Raw genomic sequence first — 11,798 nt, 5'->3', positions numbered from 1 at the left:
AAAATAAAATAAAATAAAATAAAATAAAATAAAATAAAATAAAATAACATAATAAAAAATAATATAAAATTAAATAAAATAAAATAAAATAAAATAAAATAAAATAAAATAAAATAAAATAAAATAAAATAAAAAAATTAACGGAATCGTAATAATGCTGTTTTTTAACTTTTTTCAAAGATTGGTATAAAAAAAAGTTCAATATGCGCGAAAAATAAAAATTAATAAATAAGTTAATTAGTACTTTTTTTCTAAAATTGCAATAATCTTCGAAAGTATTAGTCCTACATAATTTGGTATAAGGACCTTTTTTGTACGCAATCGAAGTTAGCTAAGAAACAAATTTTTTTAGTACTTGAACATTGATGGACTTTGGCGACCCTAGGATATTGACCAAAAATGTTCACATTTCACACAGATTTTTTGTTTAGAGCATAATGAACCATATTTTTGCTATTACCAATCAAAATTCTTAAAAAGCGGATTTTCGGCCCACGCTAATGTGCATATGTATATTCACATATAATAGTACTTACCTAGGTCGGTATGTTTGGGTTTAGCTTGGTTGACGACTCCGAGTGACAACTCAATCGATTTTAATGTGCAATAAATACATTTATTTTAATCATTCCAATTCGTATATCATATGCTCAATATTTTTGAATATATGTATGTACATAGAAGAGTGTATAAATACACAAGTCATTACCATTGTTCACACAATCGATTATATTGCCCCTAGCAAATTTGTCAGTCGTTGAGGCAGCCAGCCACCTCTGATGGTTACTATTTTTTGCTAGCCAGCAAAATGGCAATTGCTACTTAAAACTCAATCGCTAGTTCACCAATTTAGTTATCCGCTCATTTTTGTATCTATGTACAAATATGTGTATGTGTATGTATGTATGTATGTATGTATATATGTACATACCCTGCAGGAAATGTTTCTAACTATAAGTTAACTTTAAGTTGATTGGGAAAGACATAAAGGCCACTTTAATTTCTATATTTCCTTTGAGGAAAGCTAACTATATTTGTATGGCGATGGTCGCGAAATAGTCCAGGGTGGTTACCTCTGCATTTGATGTAACTAACTTGTAACTATTTAATTAGTTTTGGGCATAAAATATCAATAGGAAAAACAAAATACTTTTTTAATTTTTTTTACTTTTTTATTTTTTACTTTATTTTATTACATTTCATATATGTGCGGTAAGTGGTCCCATATTCGAACTCCGTCAGACATAACTTCAAAATGATAATATGAAATTTCGTTCTTCCTTTTATTTGTCCTCAATTGTGAAGTGCTGGATATTTAAATAGAAACTCGTTTAAATATAATAATCTCCCGATTGTATCTGCATTACTTGTCAACTAGTTTCATGTTAGCTTTAAGTAGCTAACTGCAAGTTAATTATTTTATAGAAATCAAACGCAAAAAAGCTAACTATTGATATTATTTTTCCTGCAGGGTATGAGCACATGTGCACACTCAATCAACTAACTACATCGTCGTAAAGTTAGTTGGCCTTGAACTTGAAATATGAAACTTGAGATTTATCTGCAACACACTCAATAGGCGAGACAGTCAGCTACAATGATAAATATGTACATGTGCACATATAACATCAGTTATGTACATACCTAAATATGTACGAATTTTGTGAGCAACAGGTTACGGATGTGACGTGCCAATAAAAACAAGCATACATACATTTAACCCTAGTTAGGTTAAGTCTAATGGAAAAGCCGGTTTTCCTCTTTTAAGTAAAGCTATGTACATATATCTAACTTGTGTATGTATTTCTACTCGTATTTCATCGTCCAAGACGATTGTGTACCCATGGAAAAATTTGGTGTTTTCGTGGCGTGGCAACGAATAACTGTTACCCAGGTTTTTTTCTTGAGAAATGAAAGCGTCATTTATAGATTTTGTGAAAAACGTATTTTATTGTTAATTTTCCAGAGGTTTTATGTTAATTTAAGCAGTGTAAACTTTGGGAAAAAGGACGTCTTTTTCAGGTGTATTTTTTTCTTAATATTTGTATAAAAAAAAGACAAAAAAAGAAAAACTATATAGGGTTGGTCGAATGAATGGCCGCGCTAGTCACGAGTTCCGAGTCTATTCGATTTTTGAGCACTAGGCCTTATATTGGACAAAAGGGGAGGTATAAGGGACTCAAAATGGAGGAAATTAGCTTATGGTTAGAGAAGACATGGAATAAATTAACTGATGAAGACTTGTGTACCGCTTGCGTTTTTTCTCTCAAAGTGCCTATCGCTGCTAAACCCAAATAAGATTTAAAAACTAATTAATAAAACTTGAGTAAAATCAGTGGAAAATTCACAATAAAGCACTTTTTTCGCAAGATCTATAAAGGGCCCTTTTATTCTTCAAAAAACCTGGTTAACAGTTAACCGTCGCCACCCTGTAAAATAGTTCAAAACATACTCGAAAAATTAGTTTATCATTGTTTTTGTGAAATATTTGAATAATTTAACCTGTAGCTTGAACTTGGATTTTGGTACACTTTGGACTTGCTAAGGAACCGACCTACCTTATCTAACTAGGGTTAATGGCAAGCTCAACAAATGAGTGGGTATTCTATTCAGTAGAATCAACGTGCACATTTGCACATATACTCGTAGATATGTATTTTACTATACGTATGTAAATATGTACATTTTTAGCATCTAAAACTTTTCGATTGTCTATTAAGTACCATAATCATTATTTGTTGCCATGTGCCGTTCGGCGCAATTGAACTTTTATCGTTTTTAATTGTTTGCTGCTTTTTGGTGTAATGCAGATAGCATTTTTTATAATTACAGTACAATATGTGGAATTGATAAACAACTTTTATTTAGGTCCGCAATATCGCTCAGATACCCAAAGGTTCAGGCACCCACATGAAATTTAGTCTCCTTCTTCAAAGTGCGATACATTAGTCATATATCTGTTTAAAAAGTGCATTTATTTTTGTCTATTTTGTTGATTCTTACAAGCAAATGTCGCCATTTTTGGTACATTGCATTAGATTAGATTATTATTCAAAGGAGGATGCAGGTTACTTAGTTAACAAAAATATATTTTACTCTTACACTTTCGCTAAATGTTTGGCCGAGCTTCTGCTCCTCTTTGTGGTGTGCTACCATGCAAATACTTTTATCAAAAAAGAACAGAATGTCTTGGGAATGGGAGTACACCACCCGCTGAACCAGACCGACTCTATAAATATAGTCTATTACAGACAGGCCGTTCATCATCAAACAACAACTTCGTGAATTCTCACGCATTGAATTCCACCATCGAGGACAAAAGTACCTATCGCAGACGACAAGCTCGAGTTGATTCGTGGGGCCCGCGATACTTTGACACAACTCCACTCTGGATATTGTAGCAGGTTAAACTTTTCAGTCGAATTTGAATAAGATGCCCCGACGACACTAACCACCTCTTCACATGGCCACTTACATCAGCTAAACTAACATCCTTCTCTCTACCTATTGTCCAATATGGACAACACAGTCCGATTTACTGATTTAGACAGAGCTTAGTAAGCTCCTACAACAAAAAACCACAGTGAAAGATTTTCGTTCCGTTTTCGTTTGATTTTTTATATAATTTTCTACAGTAAAAAATGTCCAGTAATCATATGTAAAAGTAATAACAATGTTCTAGATGCATTTGCAATAAAATAAATATTTAGATTCTGGTATATAAATAGACTAAGTGAAACCCCGGTTTTTTTCAATGGTAAAAATCCGGTTTACTCGGTATGCGAAAACCCAAGATTTCAAAAAAAAAAAACGCTGAAATAAATTCAGAAAAGCAGAGTCAAACACCCTATTCATTACCCTGCAGTGGCCAGTAAGAAAGCCTGTAACAATTTCCAGTATGAAAGATCTAGTCTGTAGTATGATACCTTCCGTATTTTCACAATGTTATAGCCCTTTCTTTTCATCCAGATATAATAATTTCGCCTAACAGAGCTCCATGGCATACATATAAACGGTCCTAGGCCTATGAATCACCTTTTCCGAGACCATTATCGCTTTTGGAGCCATCGTAATACCAGATGTGGTTATCTTTCCTTTCTTTCATTGTTCCAGTTGGCTATATTTGGGAAACGACCGTTTTGACTTGTTCCTGCTCTATCCATGGTTTTTAGTAGAAACCTTACGTCCGATGGGTTGGCTTGAATCGTTGCTACTACTTTTTTTTCCTAAACATGCTGAAATGACTAGCTAGGCTGTTCACTGTGTTATATATTTAAAATTAGTTTTTTTTTTTACAATAAATATCTTTGTCCTCAAAGGCATGAAGGCCTCCAAAATTACCCGAGAGACGCTTCTGTATGTTCTATTCTTATAATTTCTGTTTCTCACTCCATCTTAATTGTACAGTGTCGTGTATGCGGAACATATTTGTATAATAAACATTTTCATTTACTTACGTCCACTTTCAAGCCGGCAATTACGAACTGTGTAGGGGGCGTACAAAATTTTCCAAATACTTAATTTATTTAGCGTAATGTATAATTCATATTTATTAAATCAATCGTCTGGCGTACCATGTGATTTACTCTCCAACAACGTGATCGACGCAAAAGGCGGCATACAAACATATGGACATACAGAATTATTTCAATAATAATTGGGTTCTATTTCACTTCATTAATCATTGCTCAGCACAACTAAAGCGAAGCGGAGGTATTTAAATATTTAACGTATCATAGAAAGGGATGTGAATAAACATTTAACACAAATGATACAGGAAGCCTTTTAACTACATAAATTGCGAATATTTAAACAACTTAGTAATTTGAGTTAAGAATAGCTAAATGGTTGGCGAAATAGCCACGGCAAGTGGTGGACAAATGTAAGCAATTTAATTGTTAAATACTCGTAATTTATTCTAAATACTCGAGCATGATTCGACTCATTCTAGGCTTAATGAGTATAAGGCAACCCTAGTAAATGACTACAAGTGGCCACGACATCGGAGTGTGCAGCGAACGAAAGAATAACGTCAGAAGAATAACGAGGATCATTGAGGGCAGTTCATGTGAATTCATATTGTAATTTGTATTAGCGTTAGTGTGTAATATTTCCCTAATGACTATTAAAAAAAACCGCGAAGTCTGTTCTGCCTTTTCCAAGTTGGATAGGGAAGCAAAGCGAATGGGTCTGGTGGTAAACGAGGACAAGACGAAGTATCTCCTGTCATCAAACAAACAATCAGCACATTCGCGCCTTGGCACCCACGTCACTGTTGACAGTTACAATTTCGAGAAAGTAGAGAATTTCGTTTACTTGGGAACCAGCATTAACACCGATAATAATGTCAGCATTGAAATCCAACACAGAATCACTCTTGCCAACAAGTACTACTTTGGACTGAGTAGGCAATTCAGGGGTAAAGTCCTCTCTCGACATACGAAAACCACGCTCTATAAGTCACTCATCATGGCCGTGCTAGTATATGGCGCAGAAGCATGGACAATGACAAAATCCGATGAGGCGGCTCTTGGAGTGTTTGAGAGAAAGATTTTGCGGAAGACTTACGGGCCTTTACGCGTTGGCGACGGCGGAGCTGTATGAGCTTTACAACGATATGGACATAGTGCAGCGAATTAAAATACAGCGGTTCCGCTGGCTTGGTCATGTCGTTCGAATGGACACCGACGCTCCAGCTCTGAAAGTATTCAACTCGGAACCCGCTGGTGGTAGCAGAGGAAGAGGGAGGCCCCCACTGAGATAGAAAGATCAGGTGGACAAGGACTTGGCTTCACTTGGCATTTCCAATTTGCGTCAGTTGGCACTGCGTGCCCTTGGCGTGCTTTGTTGAACTCGGCCAAAATCGCTTAGGCGTTAACAGCGCCAAAAAAGAAGAAATATTAAAGTCTTCACGAATATAGCGGTTAATACAGAGTACAAATGGTTTGAAATACAAAGCCGCAACACATTCATATCCATATTATTCCGCGATCTACTTCATCTTAATTTCGGCGACGATGATTGGTGATTGCTGTAATTCTGGTTAGAGCTTATGGAAAAAATGCAAAACACCTTCAAAAAAAAAAAAAAAAATTCAAAAATCAATGCCATTTTTGACTAACTCCGAAGTTGCATTTTTTTACTAGAATTTAATGCGCTGTAAAACTGCATGCTCAATTCAAATTCAAAAAGTCTAAAAACCCTGATTAAAAAGTTGAAAACTTGCTGAATTTTCGTGTGTTTAGCACAAAGCTTAGGAATTATATTTTTTATGTTTTTTGTTGTAGAATGAACCATGTTTTCATACAAAATTGGCGGAAAAATATTACAATAAAAATTGTTGCATATATTGTGAAAAATTTGCTGTGCCAATACTTTGTAGCGGCAGTGTATGTATACTTACGTGAGTTCACACCAATTTATTACAAAATCATGTAAACTGCCATTAGGTTCTTCTGAATACATTTTCAGGCGTGTCTTCTGCATTTAAAATCGATATTCTCATCACGCACATTTCTGCAATTGTAATCATATTTCAAGGAAAAGGTGTTACTCACCGCGAAGCCGGCTATAATTTGAATCCAGAACGCACCACAACAACCACAACTGATGGCAAATGGCATGTCAAATGCAATGAACTCGCAAGAAATTTAAATTAAGTTTATTTGCCTCTGTGCATCTAATTTGCATTGAATTAATTAAATGCATCAGACGCACGAAAACCTGCTGCCAGGTTTGAAGGAGAAATTCGCTCACACAATGACCGGATATGCTGCTGACAATATTTAAATGCTTTCACCGCGACAACACAAGGTAACATAACATAGTTGGGTAATTTCCAAACAAAGTGTGCATGGCAGGTATTTTTTTATATATTTTTTAAGATTGGTAAATTTGTCCTATGAAAACATTTACTGACGTAAAAATTTGTGCAGAATACTTTTTTTATTTTTGAATTTTTTTAAACATTTGCATTTCTATTTGAACCTCATTTATCACACAAGCTAATTTTAAAGCTTTTTCCACCTTCTTCGTGACCGTCTTCATGGTTTCATTTCACGGTTTTTTCTTGGGAGGCAGGTTTTGTCTAAACTTTCTTCGGTAACAATTTCTTAAATATGCCATTCGAACACTTTTAGAGAAATAAGCTATTTAAATAGAATACTTAAATAACTTTTCACTTAAAAGTGTTCACATTTTCTGGTTTTTTTTTTCTGGGTCTTATTTTACGAAAATATAAAATCAAGGAAATCATTGAAACTCCTTAAGCAATAAACAGACATTGGTATTTATCTTATTTTTAATGTTTTCTATGTATAAAAAAATGGGTGACATTTAGCAAATATTTAGCCGGACTTACCATGGTGCAAATGATAGATTCATTTAAAAACACAAAAAAAAATAAATTTTTTATAAATTTATTTCTAATATCTTTCGATTAACAACTTCTTGCGCTTCTCAACTGTAATGTACTTAGGCAAGCAAAACAGCGAATGGTAATATCACGGCAAAATTTAAAAAAAGTGATATCCTGGAAAATTCGGAGGGACAATATTATAACACCGTGCGACAGTCAATTTTACACACGAAAAAAATAATATATTCACAAAAGTGGGAGCCAAATATAGTAAAACTGCGTTTTTAGTTTGTCTCTCTGACGTCAGGATTTTTTTTAAAGGACTTTGAAATTTCTAGAATATGATTGAATAAAAATATTATTCAAAAGATTTGGTGCATTGTAGAATAACAATTAAAAAAATTCTGCAGAATACAAAAAAAAATAATAATATTTAGGTGCACCAGGAAGAATAAGTATTGAAAATGTCCTTTTAAAACTTTATCCTTGAATATCCTTGAAAATTTCCAATATTTATTTTTGAAAAAATATATATGTCGAGGACTAATATGCTAACTACCACATCCTCGAATTTCGTCCTTCGAACTTTATTAGTTTTCGATAAAAAAAAAAGTTACACTTTTTTTAATAAGATATTGATAGTTACAATATACTTATATACTGGAATCATTATTATGGAGCCATGTGTGCGCTCTAAAGGAACACACTGAACGTATGGTGTACGATTTAAGTACTTTAATTGTTTTGAATATAAGGGCAGGCTTTCACTTAGGGGGCAGGAGTTTATATAAAGAAAAAAATGTTTTTAATAATTTTTTTTTTTTTTTGTATATAAATAGAAATTTTTGGGTTTAGGAAAGTATAAGTTTTCTGGTATGCTTTACACCGATACCAATTTTTTAAAAATTGGTTTGTAATTTTTTTGTTTATAATATTTTTTTTATTGAAGAAAGGTTTTTTTGATTTTAAGTGTTTTTCTCAAATTTTTATATTCGAAGTATAGAAATATGCATACCAGAAAAAAGGGGGTTTAATCGCCTTTACAACGATACCAAATAATAAATATAGCACTTTCTTTGGAAATGACCCACGTGCATACATGCATACATTGTATGTATGTATGTAAGTGTGTAAATTTATTGGTACATATAATGAAACGTGTGGTAACTTCTCGGTACCGGTTTGATACAATTAGCGCTTTTTGAAGTTCAACGAGTGTAACTCAATCAATGAGCTGCTTGTGACCTTTGCATGTGTGCGATCTGCAGGACCCATATATATTTAAATATGTCTATCTAATTAATATAAATAAACCATGGCTGTTCTTCGAAGAGAATTGGGAATTTCATCAATTTAAACATCCGGTAATTACTCTTAGATTTTTCTTACACTAATCACTCTACTCGCCATTAAGCTGGCATACGGCTGATATTTATACTAATTTTTGGCTTACAATGGCTCTGCGTCCAATAACCTAAAAAATTCGCAAAAAAAACACAAATCGAAAGCGTAACAAAACGATTGGATTTAAATGCGAGTAAACCGATTAAGAGTACACCTTTGTGAATACTTGCTCAAAATAAAATTTGTAGAATGAAAATGTGGATGAATTTTTGGCCGCTAAAGTAGATTTTTTAAATGTTTATGACGATGGAAAATATATCCAAGCAAAAGGAAAATTGCGCACCGAAATTCAATCTACAGTCTAGGCCATAAGTATAAGGCACCTAACAACAACCGTAAAGAAACCTCAACATATAATGATTTTATAGTTTTTGAAAGTGAAACTTAGGTTGTTTATTAGCAAATTATCAAAGTATTAATAAATTAGTACGAAAACCATTAACACTTGTTCAGTTCACACTTTGATTTCGTCCATAGGAGGTAGATTAGTTGTTATCAAAATTTTAATTTTTTCAATCAGGGTTTTCATAAACTTTTTTTATAGCTTCATAAATTTTAGTATAAAAAGCGCAAATTTGAAGCGGCTGTCGGTGTTGTGCACTTTTTTCCATGTAAAAACTTGTAGCTGAAAGGAAATTTTATCAGAGTTGAGCGTTCTTTAGTCGCTCGTTTACAAAAAAAAAATCAATTTATGTTGCTACTCTTTAAATTTCTACTCTACAGCAAATATCCTCGCCAAAAATAACAACAATAAAAAAACTAGTCAATAGAAATTTGATCGTCCGATAAACATTTGTGCGCCTTTAATAACCGATTATGTACATACATATACCCATAGAAAGCTAAATTACTATATTTTCGCCAAGTTTTTTTATGATGCTTTCTAGCTAGCACGTAATTAGGTACGTTATATGCCAATTAGTGTCAACGCAAATTATTTTAATCGTACACACTTGCATACACATGCAAACGAGCGTACATACATATGTATATACATAGATACATAATACACAAATAATTTAGTATCGTAGAGGAAGTGCATAAGATGCATTTGCCATTTATGGAATGGGTTAATTATAAATGTTTAGGTTGAATGGAAGAAAAGCGTGTCAAAATCTTCTAAGCCGCTAGAAAATTTTTATATGCATACATACATATAAAAATACGCAACCACTTTTTTATTTTACTTTAGCATATATGTAATATATATGTAGGTATGTATCTATGTATGTACCTATGAATGTATGTACATACATGTCCAGCCAATTAATGATATCACTCATCCGTTGCAATATGGTGAAGTGTTACATAGAATTCCAATTAACAATAGATATGTAGGTGAAAGGTGATGAGTTTTTGAATGTCGGCATTGAGTACTCTTGCATTCATATTACTCAATTTTATTTTGACGTAGAATACGTCTTACGTTCCGGCTAAAATGTTATTGTTGTAATTTTTACAGCGTCACAGAAACACTATTGCATCAGAAATAGATAACGGAGCGATTTCAAAGAGTTCATTTCTTTAATTTTCGCTGAGCACCGCTTGTACCGCCAACCGAATTTAGCTGCTAGTAAATGCCACGATATTCTCATCTTTCTTGAGTAAAGCTATAAATTTGAAGAAAGGAGAAATTTGATAAGAATTAAGGCGAATTGTATGTTTGTCTCATGTGTTTCTTGGCGTTAATGGCGCTAGCGCTATTCATATCTTGGTGTTGGCGCGACAAATCCGACTACGGTGTTAACGCAAATGCGCCGCGCAGCGCAGTGTTACCCATGCCTAGTATGCAGTTGTCTCTCTCGCACCGCTCCCTTAGCTGTGGCACCGTGTTGCTTCTTTGCAAATTTATTTGGAATAAGTGTAGCTTTGCTGCGAAATAGATGTATAAGCTTTTGTACAATATATTTATTTGTATATGCATATGAAGCACATTTAACTGATGAAAACATAAATTGTTTTTAAACTGGACGTTTACAGAAATCCCATAGTAGTTTTGTTTTAATTTTGAGTCCTTTGCAGTTTTGATACAGCTAAATAGCACATAAATTACGTATTTCACGTAGACATATGAATATTTCGTTTAAAAAGCCAGATTTCCTGCAAGTACATTAGAATTTACAAAAGGAATTTCACTACTAATTGTCTTCTTTGCGTACTTTTCTACTACCATTTTCGCAACAAGGGATTGCATTCTTCCCCTTCCTCCGTCCTTCGTATATGCAACCTTTTATAAGGGAGTGTCAAACCGCGGCTGTCAATAATTATCTAACCTTGTATTATTGAATCATGTAGTATGCATATAAAGACCGCAACATTATGGCTGCATTTCTTTATTCATTCTGAATGTTTGGAATAAACTTTTTTGTTTATTTATTCTTTAGAACGTTCCTGATGATATGTTGACGTATATTTCAAACGCATTCTGTTTATTCCGGCTGTGAAATGGGATTATCCGGAATGTATAAAGAAACGCAGCCTATGTAAGCGCACCTTTGTCTGACGGCCACATACACCCTACATGCGATATTGCATCTATCCCCGATTGACGAAATCTCTTGCGGCGGCCGTTATTACATAAGTTAGACTCAATAAATATTAAGACGAATGGTAAAACAAACCCAATGCTATTTTTGCATGGTAAATCATTTTGACCGTTGATAAAGTGCTAGCATATAAGCCACTTATATATATTCCTCGAAATTGCTGTTGAGTGTGGAATTAATGTCTGAACATTGACATGCGGTCCATATTTTGCGCCGATGGATATTAGAATTTCGAAAATTTTCTGTTGACCGGTATCTCCGATTATTTTAAACGAACGGCAATTTCCTATCACCCATTGTGTTAATATTTTTGCGCCCACATGTTTCAAATCAACACTAACTTCTGCCTTCACAGTAGGTACACTTTCTTTAAAATGTTTATAACACTTACGCCGGACTAGGTTAGATGTGCTATTTTAATCGAATCATAGCAAAATAATACAGTATTCTAATTAGGAAGGGGAAATACATCGAAATATAGCTATTCTGAC

The sequence above is a fragment of the Rhagoletis pomonella genome, unplaced genomic scaffold (assembly GCF_013731165.1).
Source record: "Rhagoletis pomonella isolate Grant_MI unplaced genomic scaffold, Rhpom_1.0 Rhpom_scaffold_00004, whole genome shotgun sequence".
NCBI lineage: Eukaryota > Metazoa > Arthropoda > Insecta > Diptera > Tephritidae > Rhagoletis > Rhagoletis pomonella.
Note: the sequence above shows the minus strand (reverse complement) of the source record.